Source organism: Saimiri boliviensis, chromosome 15 (genome assembly GCF_048565385.1).
Source record: "Saimiri boliviensis isolate mSaiBol1 chromosome 15, mSaiBol1.pri, whole genome shotgun sequence".
Lineage (NCBI taxonomy): Eukaryota > Metazoa > Chordata > Mammalia > Primates > Cebidae > Saimiri > Saimiri boliviensis.
Genome location: NC_133463.1, coordinates 44,389,963 through 44,405,540, shown reverse-complemented (window position 1 = coordinate 44,405,540; position 15,578 = coordinate 44,389,963).

Here is a 15,578-nt window from a genome sequence, read left to right as displayed (position 1 = left end):
AGGAAGCTTACTTTTGGAGAGGTTTTTTTTTTTTTTTGTTGTTGTTTTTTTTTTTTTTTTTTCCCCAAGCCAACTTTGAGCATCTGTATTGAAGTACCTTTCAGTCTTAGCATACATTAGCTAAGAGCTTTCATTAAACATTAAATCAGTCTGTTATTTAAATTAAATCAGACTGTGAGCAGTCTGTGGTCTATTTGCCCTATACAGCAATTAAGATTTTAATCTCTAGAAACAAGACTTACAAAAGGCCAGAGCACTATCTAGTATTTGGGTGATAACCTGAGAGAGCCACAGAAATACCATGGCCTCTCAATTATTCCCAACCTCCAAACCCAGGTGAGACGTCTAACAAGCTTCGGAAACCTTAAAGGAAGTACTACTCACACAGGATCCCAAAATCTGCTTCCCAGGATATGCAGTACTAAGGCTTGAAGGGAGCATGCTTATTTAATGAAAAGGATAAATGATTTCTATTTCTGAACACGCAGTTTAATATGAGGCAAAGTGCAAGGCCTCTCTCTGCCCAAGGGAGTTCTCCAGCTGGGACTGAACTCATTCAGGGATGATGCTCTTCGTGGACTGATTACCACTGCTGTGGTGGTTTCCTTGACTATGTAGATTGCTGCAGCTACACGTGCGGGCAGGAAACCAAATGGAGAACACTACACTCCAGTGTAAACTCTAACATCATACCAATTTTTCTGTTTTTGACTCTCTGAATATATGAATAGAAAAACAACAAGCAACAGAATCCACATCTAATTGAAAGACTTGGCACCTCTACCACACACTAGGAGTTATGGAAGCATGGGCAAGTTATTTAACAATAAGGATCATTTCTGTTGTGGGTGCTGTTAAGCACCTTGCATACTTTAATCTTTAAGCTTAGATTTCTTCACGTGTAAATTGAGGATAATAATGCACGACTACATTCCCAAGGCGAGGCAGCAGGGTCAAAAACAGCACAGCTTCAGCACAGACAGACAGGGGTTAAAATGCCAGCTCTAATTTCTATTTCATCTCATTAAGCTTCCATTTTCTCATCTCTAAAGTACAGATGAAGCCACCTACCTCAAAGGACTGTGGTGAGGAATTCAGCAAGACAGTGTTAAACACCAGTTGGTATCTCTATCGCTAGGCAGTGCCCAATAAATGTTTATGCCCTCTCTCCTATTAGACACATGAACTGCTTCTGTTAACATTCATCAGCAGCAAGTCAATGTCCATAGTATCCAAAGATGCATTTCCTTTCGTAACAATGAAAATTTTTCCCCAGAACAAGCTTAATATGCCAGATACTGTCCCAACAGCTTTACGTCTATGAGCTCATTTAATCCTTATCACAGTTCAGTGGGGTAGGTACTACTACTGTCATCCCCATTGTACAGATGCAGACACTGGGACACAGACCTTGGGTAACGCGCCTAGATTCAAACAGATGGTACCAGAGCTGGCAGCCCGGCTCCACAGCCTGTTCTCTTAACCAGGATACAATAATGCTTACTGAGTCTATCTGTTTGAGACTCCATGCTTGGATGTAATCTCTTCTAGAGATAAGCACTGGATGCTTTCACAAACTGCAATGCGTTGATGTGACTAACTTTTCAACTTCTGAAATAACATTTTATGTATTTTCTTAGAATTCCTAAAAAAAAAAAACTCTCTACATTTTAAATAAGGTGCCTATAACTAGTTCATCTTGTTCTGTATGCTGAAATACCATAAATAAATGCACTTCTCTCTCTAAAGACTATGTAAATAAATCTTACATTAAAACACACCCCTGAGCTTTGGTTTAAACAGTAACTTCCAAGTCCAAATTAAACATATATGTATGTGTATACATATTTAGCAGGGAAGTCTTGATATAATCTATTTTGTTAAACTAATGACATCTATAACCAATACTCTAAATATTCCTCTTATTTATAATATTCACTGTGTAATAGGCACACAACAGTACTGCATGGTATTTCAAAGTACTATTCCTTTTACAAGTTTAATCAACTCAGGTTTTAAACATCAATGATGATAATCCATTGCTCTGCTTTAAAGGAATCTCTTGTGGACAGCTGAGAAAGAAAGGTTAAAGATTTCTATCCTTCAAAGTAGGGCACTGCAGATACCTACTAATCATGCTCTTTGTTTATTAAGATAATTAGGACCATCAGTACACTTAACTTTCAGACTCAACAATTGTCTGGCATAAACAATTTCCACTTTTTCTAAAACAAAGGGGATGTGTTCAAAAAGCGGTCCTCTGCATGCTCTCCGCACAATGCATGCTATTTTAAAACATGATTTATGGGTCTAATTCCTGGAGCTGCCTTGAAAAATATACTGGGTTGTTCCTCCCCTGCTCCCTATCAGGAGAAGACACTCCAATTTGAAGAGTGCACTCTGTTCAGACCACAGGCCGCTATATCATGTCAGCATTTTCATTAAATACTGTTCAAGCTGGACTTTAAACAAATGGAATGGAGAGCCACAGCTGCAGCCACTGCAGACAAAGTTATCCAGCCTGGAGGCTTACATAAGAGGTGCAGGACAATCAGGGTGAAAACCAAGTGTCATCATTTGAGTCCTATTTCTAGAGACTTGCCCACATTCTTAAAGTCTATGAAATCACACGCACAGAGCTTGTTTTATTTGCCTTAGGGCATAAAACACCGAGTCGACGTATAGGTTGTTTATTCCCTAAAGGACTGGGCTCCAATTATGAAAAGGTTAGCAACTTCTGCCTAGGGGAAGAGAAAAGTGGGATGCGCGGGAAGCCTGCAGGCCTGAAAGGAATGGCTCGCCCACAGATCCATCGCAGTGCTGGCTACACTCCCCAGAGGTCTTAGGATGGAGGTGACAAGACCCTGCCCAGCCCCTTCACCCCAACGTACACACAGAGACAAGGAGCTCAGACTGAATAATTAGCAAGCGGCCGGCGAAACGCCCTAGGACACCTGTCGTCTCCCAATACATCTCCAACTGGCACATTCGTAAGACGCTGTGGCCAGCCAGCCCCTGGACTCCAGACTCTCCCGCTGCCTTGTTCCCTTCTTGGCACCCGGCACTCCCTCCTCAAGCTGGAACTCTGCTAACAAGAGGTACCACTCTCGGCTTCCCACAAGAAGATAAAAAAAGAACCTCTCCTTTCCACGATTCCCTCCAACTTCAGAAACTACAGTCAACTTACTGGGACTCAGGAGGCAGGGAGTCTTCTTGGGGGACCGCGCTCGGAGGCAGCCTCTGCAAACTCCGGCGCGCAGCACCGCCGCCCCGGCACAGCCCGGCGGCAGCGGCGAGTGCAGGAGCAGGCGCCGCCGCTCTGCACCAGCTGCCTCGGCTCAGCCGTGCCGGGCGCCGGGCATTCGCCAGGGCACAGGACTCGTTGAGGCCGCGGCGGCGACTGAGGCTGCTGCACCCGGCCGCGCGGACCCGAGCGCTGCAGCTGCCTCCAGCCCCGGAGCGCGGCGCTCCGAGCCCCTGGTGCGTGTCTCTGGCCCCAAGCGAATCACGGCTCAACGAGAGACCCGGCGCGAGAAAAGCTGCTGCGCTGCCGCAGGCAGAGCCGCCAGCCCGCCCCCAGTCGGTCGGTCACATCGCGGGCGCGCAGACGGACGAGCAAGCGGCCGAGTACCGCAGTCAGCACCCGCCGCCGCGCCGCGGAGAATGACAGGCGCCGAGGCGGAGCAGCGGCGCCGCGCGCGGGGCGCCAGTGCGCATGATCGCGGTCGCAGCCGCACGTCACGCGGGAGGAGGGGCGGGCCGTGGGCGCGGGACGGGGCGAGCCGGGCGGGGCCGGGCTGCGGGTGTACGCGGGTGAGGACCGGCGCGGCGCCCGGCTTGCTCGCGGGAAGATGCAGGAAGTCACCCTCCCCGGGTTTTGGGAACCCGACGCTCTGAGGTTGAACTTGTCTCCCGAGTCCATTGTCCCTTACACAGCACTGTTTAAGCGGTCCTTAAGATCCCTGGGGAGCTCACAAAAGCCAATTTAACTCAGGTTACAGCTTAACCCTAAAGAGCTGCGATTTGGGGGACTCTTCTATTGTGGCTGTGCATTAAAATAACGCGGGGAGCTTGTAAGAGCCCTCTGCCCCAGCCGCATCCCAGAGCAATGACAGGACAATGTCTGGGTGGGGCCCAGGTATCAGTAGATACCGAAAGACACCGAGGTACAGCAGTGCTTCCCACACCCTCAGTGTGTGACACAATCTCCTGAGGATTGTGTTGAGATGCAAGATTCAGGTTCGATAGGCCTGGGATATTCAGGGGGAGATCTTTCTAACAGGCTCTCAGAGGATGCCAATACTGCAGGTCCTGACCCCCATCCTTGCTACTCAACGTGTGGTCTAGAGCCTGGGGCAGAGCTTCTGAAACGCTGGACTGTCTGACAGTCACCCAAGGGGCTAAAAAAAGTGCAGAGCAAATGGCCAGGCTGTACCCCCAGTGGTAGTGGTTCTGGTTCAGTCCCTGGGCAAAGGTGGGCTTCTAGAATTCCATTTGGCATAAGCATTCAAAATAAATCTGATAGGGGTTTTCTTTGGACCAGGCTTGAAGTTTACACTAGCAAGCTGGAATTGGGAATAGATAGACGTTTGCACTTACAAGGAGACAAGCCAAGTCTAGAACTCAGGAATTCTTCAAGCCAGGGATTCTAAACTAATGGGTTCTTTATCTTACTAGTCCCAAATTTCTACAATTATGATGCATTACTTAGCAGGAAAAAACATATATATGGTGTTAAATATACATACATACACTCTATTGAACACTTGTTACACATACCATTAAAGGGAGCTTAAAGTTGGCTGGGGAAGAAGGCTCATCACGGACAGAGTAAGGAAGACAGGGATGGAGTAAAGGATGTTAGTGTGTCACAGAGGGAAGGGTATGTGGGAGGAAACGAAGTTTAAACTCAGCCTAGAGCTTGAAAATCACATTGAGGAAGAGGACCCAGGAGCCAGACTTGGCCTCCTGCTTCAGAGCATGGTATGAAACTCGGGTGTTTAAGAGCTTATGGAGTATGACATGTTACAGACGCTACCTCACTGAAATTCCACAGTGGTCTCTTAAGTTGAATTTAAAAAGTATGCCCATTTTACACATTAAAGAGGACACCCTGGACATTAGTTGACTCATGGTGGAACCTGAGTAAAAGTAGTGATCTCAATGCTGGACTTGGCTTCTATAACTCTGGAGAAGAGGACAATTCAGATCTTACAAAGCAAATGGTTTCTGTGCTGACTAGTTACATCTTTTAGAGGCTGTACCTAAATCTGGAGTTAGGAAGACTTTCATTCTTGTGAGAAGGAAATATGTTTTGTGTCTTCATTGCAGTTTTGCAGCTACACTAGTTGGGATTGCAAAATGTTCTAAGAGTAACCCAGTCCTAGGACACTGCAGTTACACAGTTCAGGCTTCATCAAGGAGTGTGTTGGTGACACATTTTCTGGTGACAAGTGTAATTACCATCCTCATTTTACCCAGGCTCAGAAGCTAAGTGATTTAGACAAATTCACTAATGCAGGCAGGAGCCGATCTCAGGCCTCTGTGCTTTTCCTCTGCTCTTTTTTCACCAAGTAACATGCTGAGGGTTGTTTTTCATTTTCAAGTTTTTCATACCAGGATTTGCCATCAGTAAACTGGAACCCAAATGTATTTCAAAGCCACTCCTTGGTAGAGAAGCAAAAATGTCAGGATCAATTCTTGTGCTTATGGTAGATGCTATGGACTATACTCCTCCTGGTCTGAGAAATATTTTGGAAGCAAGTATGTGCTATTAAGCAGTCTTCAAATCCAGGGGTTTGACTGGGAATACTATATTGCCAACTATGTTCTACCTGCCTTTATCTTTACTTCTTATCTAACTCTTCCATTATAGCCATTCTTTGGTGTGATTATGAAGTTAATTCCTAATAAAAGATAATTCTTTGAAGGAGCTGGTACATCACAGGTTGTAAAACTTAGTTCAGTTTTTTAGTAAGAAATATCTTTTAAAATATGAAGGTAGCAGAATAATAATGTTGGGACCTTTAGGAGAACCCAACATTGTCACTGTTTTCTTAGGTGCCTGACACGCCAATAAAAATACTTACATAATTCATTTGTGTATTGATTTCAAGAGATCCAAGATTTAATGAAATAAAAAGTTATTAATAACTAGTGTGTCCTACTGCTATTGAATTTTGAACCATTGTTATTGGCATTAAATACATGAAATATATAATATTGCCCTGATACTTTATTGACTGTGCCTTATTATTGACTGTGCCTTGATATTGACTGTTTCTGTATTTAGAATTTGTTTCACATCAGCTGCTATTGTTGTCTGGGAGGAATTGCAGCTGCATCTTTTTCTCTGAGCTCTGTATTCCTTACGGGTCAGCAAGGCCTACTCTTTGGCTGAGAATTCTTTCCTTCAATGCCTCTAAAAGTCCTAGTGGTGAAATGTTCGATTATATAGATATTAATGACTCCACTGAACCTATTCTTCTCTCATTCAGAAGCTGTACCTAGCATAGATTTTTATTAAACCCTTTCTGCTAAAAATTACAGGCTTACCACTGAGCTGGGAAGCTTAGGCTCAAAAATTCTTCACCTTTATTAATTACATTTCTTCATCCATTTCACTCAGAGGGATTCCTTGACATGAAAATCTTTGCTTACTTCATAAACACAGTCCAGATAAGAGAACTGTGGGGTGTCCAGGGTGACCAGCAAGACTGAGACAGTTGGAAGAAAGGAATTACATGCCACTTGGTGAAAAATAAGCTTGCCATAAAAATTAATATAAGTTGTGCTTGACTTGTGGACATGGTTTATTACAACGTTTGCTTTGTTTGAATACATGCAGCAGCTGATAACTTCACTGGAAACTATAACTGAATTCCTGGTGTAGATGGCATTGGGGGAGATTAGCATCCTGTCTTCTTTCCTGAGAAACTTTGGAAAAGTATTAGAAAGCCCAATTCTTGCCCTAATGCAGGAAACTTAGGAAGTGCCTGCATTTTAAATGTTCATGTCTAAGTTAGCTCATTTAGAATTTAGAGCAGTCAATACAATAAATAATCTGGATTTTTCAGGCTAGCTCCATGTTTTTTAAGCCTCTATTAACAAAAAAGTTATTTTATAACCCTGAGCCTGAGAAGAAATAGGTGATGGGTAAGGATGCTGGGCTAAGGTAGGCGTGGGGTCAGGGGCTGGGACGGGATGGAATTTAGGGATGGAAGAGGGAAGGCAGGAAGTGGCCTTTGGTTGCTGAGGAGCAAAGGCTGGTGGAGACTGAGTATCAGCAGTTTCTGAGAGAAGGCTGGGCAATGGCCTGTGAGCAAGAATAGAGAGCAAGCAGTCAAGACTCCACTGGCAACTCACAGCTTACCTGAACTTAAAATGCTGAGGATTCCATGTGTGACTTCGTCTGTAGGAAAGAGGGACCAGAGGTTAAGAAATAGATTATACATTCCTTAAAACCCATGATAGATGCTTTAAAGAACTACTACAAAATATGCACTCAATTTCAATGTCTAAGAGTTACTTATTCCTCTCTCCCAACCAAATTGCCCACTAACAAATGGACAGAGCAGCTGAGGGAGAGGCCGTGCTGCACGGTGTGAACCTCATAGGCTGTCCGGTCCCAGCTCCCAGCATCTCCATCCATCAGCTGTAATCATGTGGCTGCCATCTTTGATTACCTAAAACACAGTGACCAAAGCTTCAAACATATATTAGCTTCTGAATATATTAACTATTAGTGGTGGTTTTACAAAAAAAAAAAAAATCTCTGCTAGAGTTAAAATCTGAAACTAGACATCTCTTAAAGTCTATTTTATCATTTTAATGTAAACCATGATGGACTGTAGTTTTCAAGAGTACTTTCCTTCTCCAAAAGAAGACATAAGAGTGACTTTAGGGCTCCTCTGAGGACAAGAGAATCATGTAGAAAAGGCTTTCACGGGAGATCAAAGCAGAGCCTACTAATGTTAGCTCTGTGGCCTCACACTATACTGCGGAGGAAAAGGCAAGACTTAAGGACTTGCCACTTTCAGATCTTTCTACTGAGAGAAAGAAATTATGGTGGCTAGAGACAATAGCTACAAAAGTGAAAACAGAGTCTTATAAAGACATGCCTTTATATTACAGACTAAAGAATGGACATTGACATTGTTCTTTATTAACCTGACTTTGCACATTCGTTAAAGTTCCATTCTGACATTAATGCTCAAGATTTGTGCCCGTAAAACTGATGTAGATACTCAGAATGTTGGGTAGAGACTCCTTAAGTTCACTTTTAATTCTTCTGCCTTTATCACTTCAACATACTACAATTTTTATAAACATATTTTAAGCAAGCATCAGAGAAAACTGTGCATTTCTTTAGTAGGCAACCAGTTGCCTTCCAACAAGCAAAACTTCAGCATCAAGAAAGGAAGATTTATAAAGTTAATGAGAAATTCAATTCCAAAAGAAGTGAGTTGTGCCGTCTCCGACATCAGAAAGATGTGAAAGACTGCTAGTGGCTGAAGAATTTCTGTCATTTCTTGCCGTTATACATCACCCACCAGTGCCACCCTCTCAACACCTATTCAGCAAATAGACTTTTCTGCTCTCAGTCTTTTACTCACCCTAAAATGGAAGCTGTCTCCTGTTATACAGCTACAACAGATGACAGGAAGAGGAAACTCAGCCGAAAGTGGCTTTCTCTTTAAGCCACGAGCCCATTGAGAAGTGGAAGGTTATTCATTGTTTACGTGGCTTTCTTCTTCTGTTTGCATAAGGTTCCTTATCTGAAAAATGAGGATAGTAGTATCAGAAAATACTATCAGTATTCAGAAAATAATACAATTATTTTGTGAAAGAGTCAGCCATTTACCTACTCCTGCTTCCCTCTGGAGAGCATTTAGTTTCTGCTGAACTCTCTTCTTTTGTTCTCTACTCCCAAAGAAGAGAATACCTTCTTTTAGAGTGGGTCGATGGTCAATACCAGTGAGGGCTAGTGAGTGTGCAGGCTCCCTAAAGTTTCCATACACTTGCCAGTGGTCAAACCTATGGATCTGAACAGGTAACAAAAACTGGTGTTGAGATGTTATTTGTGTGGCTGGTGGTCAGACCCTCAGCAGAGACTTAAACAAATTCTTCGGGGGATGAATAAAAGCACGATTGCAGCCTGATAGAAAGTCAAGGGACCTTGGAGATTTCATAGCAATTCGGAGAGAAAAAAGAACTTGCAGAGGTAAAAGGCTATAAAATAAGCTATCACTCCAAAAGGTCTTGTAAAAACAGCAGTTGCTTTTAGAAATATTTAATCCCAAATTCCACTGAAGTGCACATGGTATTTCCTGTTTCTGGAAACTTAGAGGAAAATTAAACTCTTTTTCGAAAAAAAGCAAGCAGAGCCAGATGTTGGCGTTGGCGATGATCTGCAGAGCCTAACGCACATGTGGCGGCAGTCAGGGAAATGCATGACAGCTGTCTGAAGCCATGGGAACCTGCTGTCTCTTGGCTAGAAAAGAAACGAAGTGTAAGGGTTGTTTTGTTTATATATACAAGGGGACAGAGTCCAAGAGATATTATTTTGAGCTGTAGAGCTAGAAACAGCAATTTAAAATATTTTATCTTTTCCTTTGACACACTTAGTTCAAATAATTTATTCAAGGAATGTTCAGTATCCAAACAAACACAGTGACATTCTAAAGTATTTTTTTTTTCAGAAAATACTAGACTATTCCATTTCGAACCCAATCATAGGCAAGCTCATAGCAGTTTCCTTTGTTCATATTAATAATTAGAATTTTTTTTTACGAAAATACATGACTGGACTTCTTGATTAAAAGAGCCTTTGGGCATATAGGAATGATTATCATCGACTTTTATATTTCGCTACACACCATCCTGAATCTTCTTTGGTCAAACTGTTTTACTATTCCAAGATTCATTTTCCTTTGTCCTTTCTTGCTTTTGTTTCACTGCTGTTTTTTTATTCAAGTCCTCATCTCCCATGTGCGTCCTTCAGAATACTACCCATTCTAGTGCCTAATTATACCTCACCACATCCATGAAATTGTTCTTAATCTTCCTAGCTGGAAGATCGTCTCCTCCCGGGAACATCTGTAACACCTGCTGTCTGGAGCATCCACATGGCGCTTCTCCTAAACTGCTTTGCCTTATGGACATCAGTATATGTATTGCTGTTCAATGAAACAGCAAGTTCCTGAAGGCAGGCACTAGGTTTTACACTTCTTTGTGTCTTCTCTCCTCCCCCCACTCCTTAACTCTCTAGTTATTTTGTATGTGGCCATAAGACTTCTATTCATGTCCATGCTTATAATGTTGATTGTGAGCATGTTGACTGGAGAGAGAGGTGTAGATTTGTGGAGGAAGACAGATAACTAATATCCGAAGGGTGATTCAGCACCTAATCCCATTTGGATTGCAGCATTGGGCAGATTGTCAAAGTTTATATAGTTATATATTAAATATTTATTGCATTTGAGTTATAGGGTGAGGGAGTGATCTGAAGAGCAAAAACTGAATTCTAATTATTACAATTGAAGCATGAGATGTGAACCAGATTTGTATTAAGATTTAATTTATATTGAATTCCAGGCTAAGGATTCTTCAGTATCCACCTCCCACTGACAAGGGACAGGTTTGAACCCAAGGCCTGGAGAAAAACTGAGTCTATTGTTGGAGAAAAGGTGCTCATATATGAAAACAGAAATGATAGGAGAGCAGAAAGTCTTGCAGGACATTTTTCTTGCTACAATGCCTTTCATAGCAGGTTGCTTGACATGAAAAGTGTACTGTCAGTCATTGTGTTTGCCTATCTCTGTGCCGCTTTTTCCCCTATACCTGTTTATAGTTCCCTGTTCAGGAAAGTGAAGGTAGGCTGCACTGAGCCTTGACATTGGCCACTGATTGGACCAGGGCTGTCACTTGATCCTAAGAGTGACCTGCAGAGGGCTTAGGGGGTAGGGGAAATTAGCTGAACCAATAGAACTAGCTTCCTCTGAAATATAGACTAGAGAATATGAAATGGATTGAACAGTCTAGGGAGGAAATGGAATAGATACACAGGGAGAGGCAGAGATCCAGTGGAAGAGAGACAGAACATTCCAGCCAATGTAATGCTTTTCCAGACCCTTCATATCCTCAAGTAAATTTTCCTTTTCATTGCCCGATCCTTGTAAGATGAAAAAAATCTAACATACTGCTCAATTAATGTTTATAGAACAAATGACTAGAAATGAAATTTGACTATTACTAAGGATTGATAAAGCAATATTCATATTCGTTTGTGATATAATAAAGAACATATTTGGCTTTTGTCTCTGGTTCCTAGCAGAGTTTAAAAACTCCTAGAATTTCCAGAGTGATAAGAGTATCTTTTCTTATTCATAATTAACCCCCTTGTACTGTACTTGAGTTTATGTTAACAAATGGGGGAAAACCAATCATGTGATTGGAAGGTTGGAAATTTTGGACCCTGCCCCCAACTTTTGGGAAGGGAATGAGACTGGAGATTAAGTTCAATCACAGGGCCAATTATTTAATCAGTTATACCTACATAATAAAATTCTGATAAAAACTCAGGACATGGAGATTTAGGAAGCTTCCTGTCTGGTGAAGATATTGCTGTACTTGGAGGGGTGATGTGTCCTTCTGGCTCCACAGAGACAGAAGGTCCTGCACCCAGCACCTTTCTAGACCTTGCTATCTGTATCACTTCACCTGGCTGCTAATTTGCATCATTTATAGTAAAACAGCAATCATAAGTATAGTGCTTTCCTGAGTTCCGTGAATTTTTCTAGTGAATTATTGAAACTGAAGAGGGGTCGTGGGAAAATCCCCAAATTTGTAGCCAAGTCAGACAGAAGCGCAGGTAGTTTGGGGACCCTGCTTGTAACTTGTGTCTGAACTAAGAGTAGTCTCATCAGGAACCTTGCCCTTTAACTTGTGGGACCTGACTCTCACACTGGGTAGTTACTGTCAGAGTTGAAGAATTGAATTGTAGGACATCTAGTTGGTGTGAGGGACTTGCTGTTGGAATACATTTCATTTTTTGTGCATTTAAAAATATACCATGTTTTTGTGACATCTATTTGCAGTGTGATTAACACAGAGCAGAAATAGCATCACCATCTCTAGATGAAGAAGAGAGCAATTATATCAGGTGATTATGTTCATACCAGTCAATCTGCACGTGTGAGTTGATGGTTAATGTAGAAATCAACAAACTGTAAAATATGTACCCTCTTTCTCCAACTGAACTACAAGCTTCTACAAGCCTATATATTCCACATCTTTTTACTTCAATATATGCCTTGTCAATTGTCTTCAAAAATCCTAAGTACTACTGAAATGCTTTATGGTTGATATGACGATAGCAAATAACTACTTATTAATTGTAATACTCAACTTGCATTGCATGCCTATTGAATAGTCTTAACTCTCTGGACATTAGTAATCTTTCTTTCTCTCTCTCTTTATTTCACAAATAGCAGCTAAACCCAGTATCTTCTTGCCAAATTAAGCCAATGAATCACTTGTGCTGATAGAAAAGATTAGGAATTTTACTTAATTTATGATATGCTCTCTTAAAAAGACAAAAAAATAGACTTAAAGCATTGACAAAAAGAGCAACAGGAAACATATTTAAAGACGACATCTTGAGTATAAAAATAATTATGTTGCTTATCTAGCAGATTAAAATGTAATTAGCCCTATTGAGTTGTAGCTGGACTCACTCTTTGAATCTTCCATAAATCAGAATTGAAATAGTAACTTTGCAACCAGAGGCATTTTTAATGACTATAGGGGATAACAGCCAACAATTTATTTCAGACAAGAAAACAGAGAAATCTCTTTACCATTCGGAAGAAATTACTTGCTTTTCTAACATACCAAACTTTTACTTTATTACTAACAAATCTCCAAAAATGACAGCAACTAGTATTAGAGAACAGTCATTACTCTAACATTCTATTTGACAACATGTCATCATGTCCATTAAGAGCTTTAAATTCCCCCTCAAACATGTGATAGGAAACTTCAAAGTTTGTTTAACCCAGTGTTGAGTATATAATAAGTTCAATATAAATATGTGTTGATAGACTGATTCGCAACACGTTTCCCAAGAAGCTTTATCTAAATGGCAAACACTGACAGAAATTATTATTTCCCAGAGTCTTAAATTTACGCATATTCAGGATGCATTCTCTGAGACAAAGCGGTGATTTTTGTGTCCTTTTTGCAGTTAAGTGAAATAGTCATGGTCCTTCTTTTCTATCTCTGGATGGGGCTTTTTTTCTCCAAAATTCACCAGGTAGATGTTGACATGCAACTGTTCCATACAAGTTCTGGTACATGTATGCTTTTGATTGAGAGACAGACTTGACTTTTCAAGAGAAGGTCTCAGAGATTGGCCTGACTTTGATTATTTCAAGGGCATTTAATTTCAGTGAAGTCCAGAGGAGTTCTTTTTTGAGATCCACCTATAGTAATTATAAACTTCCTGATTTCCAGAATAGTTTGTTAGCCAATCTGGACTCTTCTGGATTAGGGATGGTATGGTCCACTTTAGGACCACCCTCCTGGGGCCACAGGAGAATTGAAGGAGGCTTTGGTTAGGGAGTTCCGTATGTGCTTCAATAAGAACCCCAAAGCATAGTTTTCTTTTTTCTTAAGAAAACAAGCCAATAATGAAATTCAGCCCTTTGCACAATGGTCAACATGTGGGCTGTGGTGGAAGGTGCCCTAGGTTTATATGCCTCCTCTGACAGGCGCTAGTATCTTAATTAAGTTGCTTACCCTCTCTATATCTCAAGAGTCCTTGTTTTAAAATGTATCAATGGCTTATCTTATTTAGGATTTAATAATATGTGAAATACATATGCTAATCATAGACCTAATGGTTTTTAAACACTTGGCATAGTCTCTGGAACCTGTGAAATGCTCAATTCACTACCACTACATAGTACTTGGCCTGTGCCAGGTGCTTTTGGTACACTTTATAGCTGTAACTCATTTAATTTTCACAAAGACAGAATGAGATGCACCCTTTCTCATTTTACAGATAAAGAAACTGAGACACATACAGGCAAGTAGCCAGTCCAAGATCACACAGCTAATAAGTAGATTACCTCTACACATTTTAACCAGGCCATGTGACTCGAGGTCATGTACTGAGTCACTATTTGCTACTGCTTGTCCAGTAAGTAAGCGTAATATTGTATTATTGTTGTTCTCCTTCCTGTCAGTTTTTTCAACTCTGTGACACAGCGATGACCTCTGCTCCCTCAGGTCTTTCGTCCCAGGAAAAGCAGCAGCTGACTCTTCCTCTTAGTGAGCCACTGTGATTCACGCCAAGCCACTTGTCAGGAAGGGCCAAAAGTCTGCATAGATGGAGTGACATTTTTACTTAGATTCTGGTACTCTCCTAGCTATGTAAACGAGATTTTCTTTGGGCCTTACTTTCCTAACATAAAATGCCAGACTCAGACTGGAATATTTCTGTGCATTTTCCATATCTAGAGTTGCACAATGGATAGTGTATTTACTTAAACTTAACAAACATTTACTGAATACCTGCTAAGTGCAGAGCATTGTGTTCTTTGCTCTGGACAGAAAAAGAAATGAATAAATAGAAGCCACGATCCCAGCCACAAGGAATTTTTATCTAGGATGGCAGGCAACTGGATAAGTAACCATGATGGAACCTATGTGAATTGGGAAGACCTGGGTTCAAATATCATTTTCTATTTCTTAACTGTGTATCTCCTTAGACAAATTATTATCTTAATCTTAATTTTCTCATTTGTAAAATAGGCTTGATAATACTTTCCTCATGAGATTTGGGTCATTGCTGGCACTCGTAAATGTTCCTAAAAGTATTCAACAAATGCTTTCAATAAATACATGATTGAAAAGAAAGAATATAGGGATATCAGCAAGAAAAATATATAACACTATGAGAATTTAAAACTATACGGAATCATGGACTAAATTTCCTTGCTCCATTTTCAACATAACTAAGAAGGATATTAGATTTCAATATGCATTGTCAACTGGTTAAGGATTTAAAATCTAGACGCCAAACAAAAACTTTTAATTAAGACCCCTTTTAACTCACAATCTGCAGAAATGCCCTCGCCATGTGCTTTTGGCGGAAGATGTGTTTGTACTCATGCATGGTTTGTGTGGGGTCTTTTGTGAAGATGTCCAAGGATTGTACTACAAGCTGGCTGCTATCTTGAAATGTAAACTTCTGTAAAAGGCAGTAACATGTGGAGCAAAATAAATAAATAAAGTATATTTTTCAGTAGCAAGCAAAAAGAGAAGAAGCCTTTCTTTTCCATACTTGATATCTTCTTCCTTGTAAAATGGTACTGACTAGCATAAAATGCATGGAGCCTCTTCTCCTGCCTACTCAGTCCTACCCAGGGAGGGTGACTCAATCCAATAGGCTGGCTTGAAAGGAAAAACAGGGCATCTACAGCCTGCAGCCCCCTTTTCTCATTTCTACAGTGCTCCTTCTCTCCTGTTTGCATTACAGAGCTGAGTCTGCTCCTGAAGAGAGAGACATGGCT